This window comes from Fusarium phalaenopsidis (genome assembly GCF_050370095.1).
Source record: "Fusarium phalaenopsidis strain FUZ10S chromosome Unknown contig_32276, whole genome shotgun sequence".
NCBI lineage: Eukaryota > Fungi > Ascomycota > Sordariomycetes > Hypocreales > Nectriaceae > Fusarium > Fusarium phalaenopsidis.
In genome coordinates, this window is record NW_028145418.1 from 32,670 (window position 1) to 47,721 (window position 15,052).

Genomic DNA, 15,052 nt, shown 5'->3' on the forward strand with positions numbered 1-15,052 from the left:
AAAGAACTAAGGGTACTATGCATTATTACGTCCCTATATAACCCTAAGGCTAATAGCATTAATAAGAGAGGATATTACTTAATCTCTATAGCCTTAAGGAAGATAGAAAAGGAAGAGAAGCTAAGGTAATATAATAACTTAGAAAGAGCCTTATTTATAGATAAAATAGCCGCGAAGGCGCTTTATAAATACTCTCCCTTTTACCTTATCTATAGGTGGGATCTAGTATATCTTTTAGAGGTTAATATCCCTACTTAGTAATTAATTAATTAAGATAAAGTATTAATACAAGAAGATCTTATCCTTGCGAGGGTTAAGATCCTTAAAAGGAAAAACATAGATATAGCGGTAATATAAGAAAAGATTAAAGTATTTAAAGTAAAGGTAATAAGAAAATAAAATAAAAAAAATATCTATAAGTTAAGGAGGATCTCTTTAAAGGTTAAAGACTTAGTATTAAGGTTTAATATATTATAATTAAATAATATATTTATAAAGATAAAAATAATATATAAGTAATATAATTTATTTTATATCTTTAAGTATTATAATAAGGTAAATTATTATAAGCTTAAAACGCTTAATAGCTATAAAATTATAAAGTTTATTTATAAGAATTACTTAAAGAAGTTTATAAAAAATAAAAATAGCTAGTAGGAAGGAGAATTAAATAAAGAGAAAGCGCTTAAGAGACTAAGAATAGGAAATAAAGCTCTTAAGGGTAAGAAAGAGTAAGAAAGTATATAAGTTATAAGGAATATAAAGGTAATAGCTAATTAAATAATTAATTAAGAAAGTAATAAGGAAAATAAAAAAGAAAATAATAAGAAAAAAAGATCTTAATAAGAAGAGTGAGATATTATACTTAAAAAGAAAAACCCTAGTGTATATAGAAATATAGCTCCCTGGCTTAATTGCTAAGTAAGCTACTTAGTATAAAAGCTTCTAAGTGGGATAAGTTAAAAAAGTAATATTAAAAACCTATAAGGAGCCTTAGGTTTTTAATAAGAGAAAAAAAAATAAAAAAAAAGTTTTTTATATTATAATATAATTATTAGAATTTTTAATAAATATAAATATTTATTTTATAAAAGATATATAAATTATTTAATTAAATACTAAGGACCTTATTTAAGATATTAAAAATACTATCTTAGATAAGTAAGATATAATAAAAAATAGCTATAATATATATAATAAGTAAGTAAAATAGATAAGTAAGTAAAACACTTTCCTTAACCTTTAAAATAAAAATTACTATAAAAATATAATAAATTATCTAATTAATTAAAACTTATTGCTATATTCTTCCCTAGATATCTTAATCACTACCTAATAGGTCCTTGCATTATAGCCAGGCTTACCGCAGACACTATAATGCTAAACCCCTAGTCGCGCTGACCTCCCTTGACCACTACTCCGCGATAATTCAGCCACTACCTACGCATTAATATCCATTTAATTAATTACCTACCTTCCTTCCTCTACCGTCATAACCCCTCTTTTCTATAGCTAGGTTCTTTTTGCCCTCTAGCGCCAACTAAGTATCTCATTTATCTCCCAAAGGTCTTTATTCTTAGCAGCTAATAAGGCAACCTAATGCATAATTGCCTTTATCCCCTTCTTAAGAGACCTTAGGGCTTTAAGGATTAACTCTAGGGAGCTACTTTAATGCCTTCTAATTCGTCTTTTAAGATATTTAAACTAAGATCTAGCCTTAAGCACGGTCTTTGGGGTCCTTAAGACCCAATAGGTAGAGGGTTTAGCCCCCTCCTTAACTAGCGTTAGAGTCTATAGCTATATATTAAGCTTTAAGAGTATACTTTCCGGGTCAAGAGGAATAAGCCTAGCTCCTTTAAAACCTCTCTTAATATTTCTTTTTATTATAATAGCTTAATATACGGCATAAAAGGCTAGAAAGAACTTAGTCTTTGAAATATAGGTTATAGAGCATTTAATTAGATACTCTATTTCTCGATTATAAGCCTTTTTAAGTAGCCTAAAGCACTTAATATTAAGAGGCTAAAGCAGATAAGATAAATAAGGCGGTATATAAAGCGTAATGATATTATTCTCCTCATAATATATCTTAAAGTTGGCCAAGTGGTAGCTTTTATGCCCATCGAGGATTAAAAGACGATAGGGACCAGTTGATCGGTTAGTTATATGCCGATTAAAGTGCTTTAGCCACTCGAGACCTATCTTATTATCGGTCCAGCTATTTTAAGACATCGCAATAGCCCAATCGCCCGGGAGGTTACTTTCTTAGTACCAATTAGCGAGGTGATATTGGCCTATAACTATGATGAACGGCTAGATAGCCTGGCCTTCCGCATTGATCGCCTAAATAACTATAACCCATTCCCGGTCTCTAGGCTACACTAATTTCGGTCTTCCACGCCTTTCTGCGCCTATAACGACTATTCCGCTCTAAATTAGGCCTATCATAAAGCCAGTCTCATCAAAGTTATAGATATTACCTAGGGTAATACTATATTTCGCGATTATATTCTCTACGAGCCTAAACTAATCGCGAATAATAGCTAGATCTTCGCATTTAGCTCTCTAATAATTATATTTATAAAAAAAATGCGTCTTAAGCTCTTAGTATTACTTAATGAAGTTAAAAGCCTAGCGCTTACCAATAAGTAGCGCATCGCGGTCGGCGAGCAATTAATTAGCTATTTCTTTAATACTATATAGTCGCGGGGGAAATCCTCGCGAATCTAGGTCGAGAATAAACTAAATAATGATCTATTCCTCTAGATTAGATAGTTTCTATGACTTTGGTATAGTATCGCGTGGAGAAAGAATGCCTTACTGCCGGCGCTATAGCATCATAGGACTAACTTTATAGATCTTTGCGGCGCGTCAGAGAGATAATTTTAGGTTATTTTAAAGGGCTTAAAGAGCAAGAAGGATATTAGCTTCTTTATTTGACTATGATATACTGGGTGGTTAGGAATTAATTAATTAAATAGAGATAATATTAGTTAAGGGATTTTTATTCTACTCGCTTGTCTATTCTACTTGCTTATTATATATGTTAATACTATTTATAATATTCTTAATAACTTACTAAGAGATAATTAATTAGTAAAAATATAAGAGACTTAGAGCTAAGAAAGAATTAGATAAAAAAGATATAATAAATAAATAAAAGGATTAATAATAAATAAAAAGTAAATAATTAATTAAAAGTAATTATAAATATAAAACTAAACCTTACTATTAGTTAGGTAAAAATAATAAGAATACTTTATTATATATAAATCTATAATTTATCTAGAGAGAGCCTTTAATTAAAACTTAATCCCTCTTAAAACCTATTTAAATTAGCCTTCTCTTTAAGAGCTAGCTCGCATATCTCTTAAAGGAGCTTATAGTCCCGCTCTTAATTACTATTTATAGAAGGGTATAAGTAAGAAATACGAGGATAAGCTACTAGGTTTAATTAATTAATTCTAACCTTACTTAGTAAATCCTTTAGGGTATTCTTCCCTTATAAAGGCTAATCTAAAGGACCCTTATTAGTAGACTTTAGCTAGTACCCTAGTAAAAACTCTTACTTATAAGGCTTTTAGTAGTAGATATAATTAATATATTTTTTACTTATAAAACCCTTAATTAAGATATAAATTAAAAAGAAATAAAAGATATATTTCTTATTTTAACTAATATTAATTAAGTAAGATTAATAATAATATTAATAAAAAATAAGGTTATAAAAACCTAAAAGGGTAATCCTAAGGGCTTTTTAATACTCTAGGCAAATAATTAATTACTTAAAGAATTACCTATAAGGGTAAATAAAGTTAGTAGGGATATAAATAATCTAAAGGGAATAACTTAGGATTAGCGAAATAAGCTCTCTTATAACTATATTAAAAGCGCTATAGCACTTAAAAAAGTACTTTATAATAGCCTTTAAGTTCTCCCGGCTAGTATTATTAAAGGTAAGCTTAATATATAGCAAGAAGCTATCTTAATTAAAAGCAAAGCGGGAATAAATCTAGACCTTAAGGCACTTATAGACCTATTTAATTATTTAGTTAGAGAGAGACTTAAGGGTAAAAAGGATATAAAAATAAGCCTTAGGGAGATTAATAGTCTAGGTATTTATAGGAGTTATCTTAAACCCGCCGTGGTTATTTTACTAAGAAGAAGTGCCTTTCTAGAAGTTAGTATAAGAAATCTAAGATTAGGAGATATCTTAGATATTAGGGAGGATATTTTATTACTTATTATTAAGAATCTTAAGGGAAGTTTATATAGATATAATAAATTAATTAATTAAAAAAATATAAAAAAAAGAGGTAAAATTAAAGAAAGGAGGATAAGAAAATAAAGAATATATAAAAGTTATATAATATATATAATAAGCGAGCGTCGCAGATAAGTGAGCGTTGCACTTAGATTTTAACCTATAAAGTATATTTTAAAAAATTCTTAAAAAACTAATTTAGTCTTAAAATAGCTATAATTTAAACATTTAGTTAATAATATAATTAGCTATTATTTAAAATTTTCTTATATTTTTTAAAATATTCTTAATAAGCTAGTTTTTAAAAAACCTATTTATACTATATAATTAGTGATTTATATATAAAGGAATTTTATTAAAATTCTATAAAAAATATAATATAGTTTCCTTATTAATTAAATAATAATAAATATTTTTTTTTAGATTTTTATATATTTTATAGCGCGTTTTAGAAAAATAGAAATTAGCTATTTATTACTATATAATATAGTGCGACGCTCGCTTGACTGCGACGCTCGCTTATTATATATGTTATATATAAGGTAAAAATATATAAGAAGGGAAGAGCGGCGCATTTAAGTAACTTTTATATAAAAGACTTATTTTCTTTTATATCTTATATATAACTTAACTCTTTACTTATTTCTCTAAGATATAAAAATATAAGCCCTTATTATTTATAACCACTTATATTAATTATTTAATTAAAATATAAAGCCTCTTTTTTACTTACTTATAAAATATATATCTTTCTTTCTTAATTAAATAAGAGCCTTTATTTAATAATAGCCTAGTTAGCATAAACTAGTAATTACTTCTAAAATTAATCTTTTTCTCTCTTAAGCTAATAAGTATAAAAAATAATTAATCCCTCTTTATTTAATTAAATAAAATAATATAATATTATAGCTATATAATATATATAATAAGCTTATATCCTAGATAAATATATATCTTAAAAATCTTTACCTTTTATATTAGAAATCACTATAAAAATACTATAAACTATTTAATTAATTAAAACTACTTACTATACTCTTCCCTAGATATCTTAATTACTACTTAATAGGTTCTTATATTATAACTAGGCTTACCGCAGATACTATAATACTAAACCCCTAGTCGCGCTGACCTCCCTTAACTACTACTCCGCGACGATTTAGCCACTACCTATGCATTAATATCTATTTAATTAATTACCTGCCTTCCTTCTTTTACTATTATTACCCCTCTTTTCTATAATCTAGTCCTTTTTGCCCTCCGGCGCCGGCTTAGTATCTTATTTACTTATTTAAGATCTTTAACCTTGGCCTTAAGTAAGGCAACCTTATGCATAACTATCTTTATTCCCTTAGAAAAAGACTATATAGCTTCTAGAATTAACTAGGGAGCTACTTTTATGCCTTTTAACTTATATCTCGAGGTATTTTAACTAAGATTAAGCCTTAAGCATAGTCTTTAGGGTCTTTAAGACCCAAGGGGTTAAGGGTTTAATTACCTCCTCGGCAGGCATTAAAGTCTATAGCTATATATTAAGCTTTAAGACTATACTTTCCGGGTTAAGAGGAATAAGCCTAGCTCCTTTAAAGGCTAACTTAATATTTTTTTCTATTATAGTAGCCTAAAATATAGCATAAAAGGCTAGAAAGAACTTAGTCTTTAAAATATAGGTTATAAAGTATCTAATTAGATGCTTTATTTCTTAACTATAAGCGCTCTTAAGCACGCTAAAGCACCTAATATTAAGGGGCTAAAGTAGATAAGATAAATAAGGCGATATATAAAGCGTAATAATATTATTATCCTAGTAATATCTCTTAAAATTAATAAAATAATAACTTTTATAGCTATTAAGAATTAAGAGATAATAAGAACTAATTAATTAATTAGTTATATACTGGTTAAAGTGCTTTAGCCACTCTAGACTAGTCTTATTATCTATCTAGCTATTTTAAGTCATCGCAATAGCCTAATCGCCCGGGAGGTTGCTTTCTCGGTACTAGTTAGCGAGGTAATATTAGCCCGCACTGATAATAAACAGCGGGATCGCCTAGCCTTCTACATTAATCACTTAAATAATTATAATCTATTCCTAGTTTCTAGGCTATACTAATTTTAGCTTTCTATGCCTATCTATGCCTATGACGACTATTCCGCTTTAAATTATACCTATTATAAAGCTAGTCTTATTAAAGTTATAGATATCTTTTAATTAGATGCTATACTTCGCGATCGTATTCGCTATAAGTATAAACTAGTTATAGATAATAGCTAGATCTTTATACTTAGCTCTTTAGTAATTATATTTCTAAAAAAAACATATCTTAAGGTCTAAGTGCCGCTTAATAAAATTAAAAGCCTAGCGCTTACTAATAGGTAATGCATCGCAGTTAGTAAGCAATTAATTAGCTATTTCTTTAATACTATATAGTCGCGGGGGAAATCCTCGCGAATCTAGGTTAAGAATAAACTAAATAATAATTTATTCCTCTAGATTAGATAGTTTATATAATTTAGGAATCTAATTACGTCGAGATTATATGCCTTTCTAGCGGCGACCTAGCTTTTTAGGGCAGATATTATAGATTAATGCAGCGCATTAGATGCGTAATTTTGGGTTATTTTAAAGCGCTTAAAGGGCAAGAAATATATTACCTCTGCTATTAAATTTAGATATATTTAGTAGTTAAGAATTAATTAATTAAATAAAAGAGAGAGAGATTAAGGGATTTTTAAGATATATACTTATCTAAGATATAAGCTTATTATATATATTATATATAATATATATTTATTATATATATTATTTATATATAAAAAGATAATTACTTTAGTTATAATAAATATTTAAGGCGCTTTTAATATTATTATATATAATAAACTAGTTTTATATCTTTATAAATAAGGCTAGCTTAATTATCTAACTAAATAGGCTAAGTCCTTTATAAGAGATTAATTATCTTATATTAAATAGTAAAATACTCTTACTCCTCTTACCCCTCTTTAATATAGCCTTTCCTAAGGTTTATTAATATTATTAATTCTTTTTTTATTTTATATTAAATTAATTTACTAACTAGGTAACCCCTAAGGCCGCTTTAGCTATATAAATAATATAGCTATCTTATCTATAAGTAATATAATAAATAAGAGTTTTATTATAATATCTAGCGCTATTATAGAGATAATACACTAAGGTATAAAAAATAATATATCCTTTAACTTAAAGAAGACTAAAGTTATATATTTCTCCCGCGGTAAACTTAAGATTATATTAATAATATATTATAGTAATATTAAGAAATACCCTAAGCTAGCTCTATATTAGCTTAGTATCTAGCTTAATAATAAGTTATTATTTTAGATTTATATTAAAAAGTAAGCGGCGAAGGCATAGTTTATTGCCTATTACCTGCGAGGACTAGCTAATATAATATATAGTCCTCTCCTAAGCGCTATGCAAGGTGCTATTAAAGTATATATCGAGCTAGTGCTACTTTATAGCTCTAAGGCGTAATACCTAGGCTAGACTAGGCCACAGTAGAGCTAGCCTACTAAGGATATATTATTAAGTAATTAGTATCTTATATAAAGAATAATAAAAGCTATAAACTAGGCTATAAGAGCTATACTTCTTATCTAGAGGACTATATTAATCGCTACTCTCTATTAAGAAAGCGGGATACTGCTAGTTAATTAGCTACTTAAAGTAAGGTAACTTAAATTCTTAGCGCGGCTTAAGTTACTTAATAAGGCTTACCCTCTAGTAAGATAAATGCGCCTACTTAGCTAGCCTATTTATTATAACCTTATTAAATTAAAATATTAAGTATAAATAAAAAATAGCTTTAAGATATATCTTCTATATATAAATAGACTTCTTATACTTTATATATAACTAAAGCTTATCTAGTATTACTTTTATTAAGAATAAGTAGCGCCGCTATAAATAATATTAAAAGAGGAATTAATTAATACTTTTACCTACTAGGTTAAGTTACTTAACTCGCTCGCCTTAGTTATATACTTAGATAGCTCTTTATCCCTAGAAGGGGCTACAAGCTATAGCTTTATTATTCACTAAGATAATATCCCTATCCTTAATAGATCTAGTTGACTTAGACTAGCTGAGGTCTTTAATGCTAAAGCAGCGGGGGCATTAAAGGGCTTTAAGGCCGCCCTAAGCCTATAAGAGTTAATAACCTAAGATATCTTTATTTACCTAGATAACCTCGCTATTACTATATGCCTACGAGGTATACTATTAGACTCCTCTTAAGAAGTCTTTCTTAAGTTTTAATCCTTAGTAATATCCTATAGGGCCACTTAAGTATATTAAGTACCTAGCTATATTAAAATCCCTAGTAATAAAAAAGCTAATAAATTAATAAAAATAATATCTTTATTGCCTAAACTTAAGGGCATATAACTTATATTAGCTTATTTATAAAAAATCGCGAGGTAGAAACTAAAAGAAATATTTAAGGCTTAATAGTTTTTTGCCTCCCCTAAGTAATATAAGAGATTAAATCTTAAGGTAATATTAGCCTACTCTCTAGAGCTATTACTCCTATGCATAGTCTTATATTACTTACTTACTATAAGGTCCCTCTATAGGGATTTTATTATATATTATAAGAGATTTAATTATAAAGAAGTATAAATAGTTTACTTATATAATTAATATAAAATACCTAATTATATCTTTTATTATAAAAAGATATTATTATAAAAATAAGTAAGACTTATTTTTTTACTAAATATAATAATAAATCCAGCTCTAAGAAAAGACTTTAATAAGTTTATTAAGCTAGCTAAGATAAGTGCCTTTTTTAATAAGATCTACCCTCGCTACTAAATAGAGTTAGCCTAAGACGTAGCTATATCTACTCCCTCCTTAACTCCCTCTTCTCTTTTTTTATTATCTCTTTCTTTTATATAGGCTCGGTTAAATAGGGAGCCGCAATGCTCTCTATTAGGCCGTAGCTATCCTTAGCTATACCCCTCTACTATGACTATAATTATTATAAACTGCCCCATGGTTACTATTTATTAGCCGCGCCTAAATTACCCGCTAACGGGTAATAGGCTCGATATAATACGCTATCTATGCCGATAATATGCTAGATATGGGATACTATATAGTTAGATTATAGGTAGACTCCCATAGCTTAGCATATCCTATGCTCCCCTAGGAGACTTCTAGGGCCTTATAGCCCCCCGGACGAAAAATATATATATATATAAATAGTTAGAAACCTAAAAAGAGTATTTTTATAAACCTAATCTTTTAAGAAATCTTATAATAATTTTTTTAGACTTTTTAAAAAAGCCTTTTATAGAGAAATAATTAAATATATAATATAAATATACTTTTTTTTATACTACCCTATAAGGAGTATTATAAGATTTTTCTAAAAAAATATATAAAATAATATACTATATAATAAGTCTAATATTAAAACTTTATCTATTTTAAGCTTTATCTTAAATTTTAAAAGCTTTTTTAATTTCTTTTTATAAGGTATAAATACCTATATCACGCATGCTTGTTTGTTACGCAAGCTATATATATATATTAGCTCTTTTTATTAGATTTAAGAAAATACTCTTTTTAAGCTCTTAGCTATTTTATAATAGTTTTTAGAAATTTAAGGTTAGCTATGTTTAAGTGCATAGTATTAGTGTCCGGTTCGCTTGCTGTCCGGCTCGCTATACATATATGATATAACATATAACCCGGGAAGTCCATGCACCCCCCATCTCCGCACACGTAAATATCTCAATTATATCACCACAACATCATATAATATAACTCTCACGGGCGCAATTTTACTTTAATTAATACCAAATTTTTAATATAACTTCTTAAAGCACTAATAGAGAGGTAACTCTCTCTATAGCCATTAAGGATATAAAAAGCATTAGAATTCGCGGCTTAGCGCGTAAGTATGGCCTAGGGCCCTCGATATTAAAAGACTAGATAAAAGGAGCTATTAATATTTATACCGCTAAGGAAAAGACTTAAAAGTTAAGTCTTTTATAAGAGAAAAATATTATTAAATAGATATATTAAAGAGAGGCTTTTTATATACCTACTAATAAGTCTAAGATATAAGCTTTTACCTCGGCGATTATAAAGGAGGGCAGCGATAATAAACCTATCGGCAAGTATTAAGTTAACCGCTTTTTTACTCGCTATAAAGAGGTTAAAATAAAGCTATCTCGACTTATTAATGCCACTTATAAGAAAGCTATTATAAAAGAAAGACTTAGGGAGTATTAGCGCGGCCTTAGTAACCTTTTTAATAACTATAATATTAAGGAGGATTATCTATATAATATTAATAAGACTAATATTAAAGAAAGAGAAACCTAAGCTAGGAAAGTAGCTAAAATATTATTAATAATAGCGGCTAAAGCTATAAAGAGCGATTTAACCGCTTAGATTATAATTCTCGAGTATAGGAGCGCTAATAGTCGCCGCCTAATGCTATATATTATCTTTACGGGTTATAACCTTTAAGGATAGTGGTTTTCTAAGGAGATTCCGGACTAGAAGTATAACTATAGCCCTTCCAGCTAGTCAACTATAGATATCTTCCTTAAGTGGTTTGAACTCGTCTTTCTTCCTAAGATAAAGTTAAAAAAGCTAAACCAGTGGCGTATCTTAGTCCTCGATTAATATAAGATATATATAATAGGAGACCTTATAAAGACAGCTTAGAAGAATAAGGTCTAGCTTAGCTAGCTCCTATTATATTCTTTATACCTTATATAGCCGCTTAATATTATAGTTTTTAAACTATTAAAAGTCTTTTATTATAAAGAGACTTATAGGTAGGCTATTTATAATATTATATCGCTATATTAAAAATAACTCTTTATATTAGCTTATAAAAAAGCTTTAATAAAAGCTATAACTAAGAAGAATATCCGAGCTAGTTTTTAGGCTTCTAGAATATATCCTCTTAATAGAATAAAGGCTCTTACTAGTATTAAGAAACTAAAAGTCTTTAAAGCACAAAAGGCGGGGCCCTTAACACTAAAGAACCAGATCGATGATGCTCCCGGGCTATGGAATATGCCTTATTATGGCCGCGATATTAAATAATAAGTTAAATAACTTAATCTAGGTGAAAATAAATTAACTCGAGGCATAAAGAGGGTCCTTAAAAAGGCATAAGACTATATAGATTATAATAATTATAAAATTATTTATCTAAGGTAAGAAGTTGCTCTCTTAAAGGCGAAAGTAGCGGCTAAGAAGCCTTTAAGAAGAAAACCTATTTAATTTAACCCTAATAAGGCATTCTCTTAGATCTATAAAATAATAAATACTTATAATAAGGCTAAAAATTAGGTTAAGAAAAGAAAGGTAATTAATATATATTAACTAGTAAGAAAAAAATATAAAAAGAGCTAAATTATTAATAGTACTTTTTTTAGTTAATTTACTATTTAATTAGTAATTTAAAATTATATTAGCTAAGAAATTAATAACTATTACTAACTGCTTTTTTTAACCATAAGGGCATTATAATATATAGAGATAAGGGGTGCATGGACTTCCCAGGTCACATATTATAAAATATACTTATTAGTAATATATATAATAAGCAAGCGCCACAGACATATAAGCGCCGCACTTTTCTTAGCCCTCTTTAATAAGATTATAATAAAAATATAATAAATTAATTAATTAATTAAAACTACTTATTATATTTTTCCCTAAAGGTCTTAATTACTACTTAATATATTCTAATATTATAACTAGGCTTATTATATACTCTATAGTACTAAACTCCTAGTTATATTAACCTTTCTTAATTATTACTTCTTAATAATTTAGCTACTACTTATATATTAATATTTATCTAATTAATTACTTACTTTTCTTTTTTTATTATTATTACCCCTCTCTTTTATAGCTAGGTTCTTTTTACCCTTTAGCGCTAGCTTAATATCTTATTTACTTATTAAAGATCTTATATCTTAGCCCTTAATAATACTATCTTATATATAATTACCTTTATTCCCTTAAAAAGATACTTTAATATCTTAAAAATTAACTTTAAGGAGCTACTTTAATATCTTTTAATTTATCTTTTAAGATATTTAGACTAAGATTTAGCCTTAAGCACTATCCTTAGGGTCTTTAAAGCCCAAGGGGTTAAGGGCCTAGCCTTTTCCTTAACTAGCGTTAGAGTTTATAGCTATATATTAAGCTTTAAGATTATACTTTCTAGGTTAAGAGGGATAAATCTAGCCCTTTTAAAAGTAGACTTAATATTTTATTTTATTATAATAACTTAATAAGCGGCATAGAAGGCTAAGAAGAACTTAGTCTTAGAAATATAAGTAATAAAATATCTAATTAAATACTTTATTTCTTAATTATAAGCCTTTTTAAGTAGGCTAAAGTATTTAATATTAAGAGGCTAAAGTAAATAAGATAAATAAGGTAATATATAAAGTATAATAATTTTATTTTCCTTATAATATCTCTTAAAGTTAATAAAATAATAACTTTTATAGCTATTAAAGACTAGAAAATAATAGTAATTATTTAATTACTTAATTATATACTAGTTAAAGTGCTTTAGCCACTTAAGACTAATCTTATTATTAGTCTAGCTATTTTAAGAGGTTATAATAATTTAATCGCCCGGGAGGTTACTTTTTTTATACTAGTTAGCGAGGTAATATTAGCCCGCACCTATAATAAATAGCTAAATCGCTTAGCCCTCTGTATTAATTATCTAAATTACTATAATTTATTCCTAGCTTCTAGGCTATATTAATTTTAATTAATTATACCTTTTTGCGCTAATAATAACTATTCTACTTATAATTATACCTATAAGGAAGTTAATTTTATTAAAGTTTTAGATATTATTTATTTAGATATTATACTTCGCGATTATATTTACTATAAGCTAAAACTACTTTTAGATTTTCTCTAGATCTTTATATATAGCCCTTTAATAGTTATATTTATAAAAAAAATATATCTTTAGCTTTTTTTATTACTTAATAAAGTTAGAAGCCTAATACTTACTAATAGGTAGTATATTATAGTTAATAAGTAGTTAATTAGCTATTACTTTAATAATATATAGTCATAGGGGAAAACCTCGTATATCTAGGTTAAGAATAAATTAAATTATAATCTATTTCTTTAGATTAAATAGTTAGCGTAAATTTAAGATAGTATTATATTAGGATTAAATGCCTTGCTAGCAGCGATATAGCCGCCGCTTATTAATCTTATATATCTCTATAGCGCTTTAAATACTTAGTTTTAAGTTATTTTAAAGGGCTTAAAGGGTAAGAAGCGTTTTAGACTTAGTATTTAGGTTTAATATATTTAATAGTTAATAATTAATTAATTAAATAAAAAGTTAGGTATAGGAGGGAAAAATATAGCGCTTACTTATTTATAGCGCTTACTTATTATATATATTACTTTTTTATATATTAGCTACCTTAGTTATTAATATAACTTAATTATACTTAATATATATAATAAGTAAGTTAATTAAATAAGTGAGTTAATTACTTTTACCTTATAGTATAAATTATATCTAAATTTAAAATTATTTTAAGAAATCTTAAAAATTTAATTTATATTATTAAAAGCTAAAAACTAAGAATTAGGTTTAATAAAAATTCTAAATTATTTATATTATTTCTTAAGATTTTTAAAAAATTTATTAATAAGTTATTTAAGGATTTTTTATTTATATTATTTTTTTAATTTTTTATTTTTAAAACTTAAAAAGATTTTTTTAAAATTTAAAAAAATTATAAACTTATAACTTTTTTAGTTAGATTTATAAATATACTCTTTTTAAGCTTATAGCTACTTTAAATTAGTTTTTAAAAATTTAAGATTTATAATTTTTAAGTATATAATATATTAATTAACTCGCTTATTTAATTAACTCACTTATTATAAAAGATTAAAAAATATAAATTATAAGGTCTGAATAAGGTATAGGGTAGGTAATTAAAATAGGAGGAGAATAGGTAGTAGATTTAATCCTTATATAGAGCTAATTAGCTAGATAAGGAATTATAGGCTGATAAAAGTGGGTTAAAAGATAAATAAGAGTATATAGTAAAAGGCCAGCTTCTAATTAGTAGTCTTATTGCTTGTATTAGTTAAGAATCTAAGGAGCTATTTCTAAGAGAGGGTTTATAGCTTATATAGCTAATGAATCGGAATCTATTAGCCCGACTCGGATAGAAGTTATACCGTCAGATAGTTCTAATTCCAGGCTTTAAAACCCTATTATTTTTATTAGAAACGGATAACTAAAAGCCGGGCTATAGTTAGAAGAAGTTAAAACTCTTAAAGGTTTTAAACTAAGAGTTTTAAAACCGGGTGGAAAATACCCGATAGAAAGGCACAGCTTTATTAGCTTTATTAGGCTATATAAGAGCCCTAAGTCCGAGGTCACGTGACCCTTCCTAAAAGGGTAATATAACTTAAAAGAGGCATTATTATAACTCCTTAATATCTTGCTTATCTAAGTATATATAGCTTAGGTAAGCAAATTATAAGATAGCGCATAAGCTATAATATAGGATAATAAAATCCTAGGCTTATATCTTATAAGCCTATTTTTCTAGAATTATATTTATAAAAGACCTTTATTTTAAGGACTTTTATAGTTAGTAAGTAGTTAGTTAGTTATTTTTTTAATAAAATACTATTACGGGGGAAATCCTTATAAATCTAAGTTAAGAATAAATTAAATAATAATTTATTCCTCTAGATTA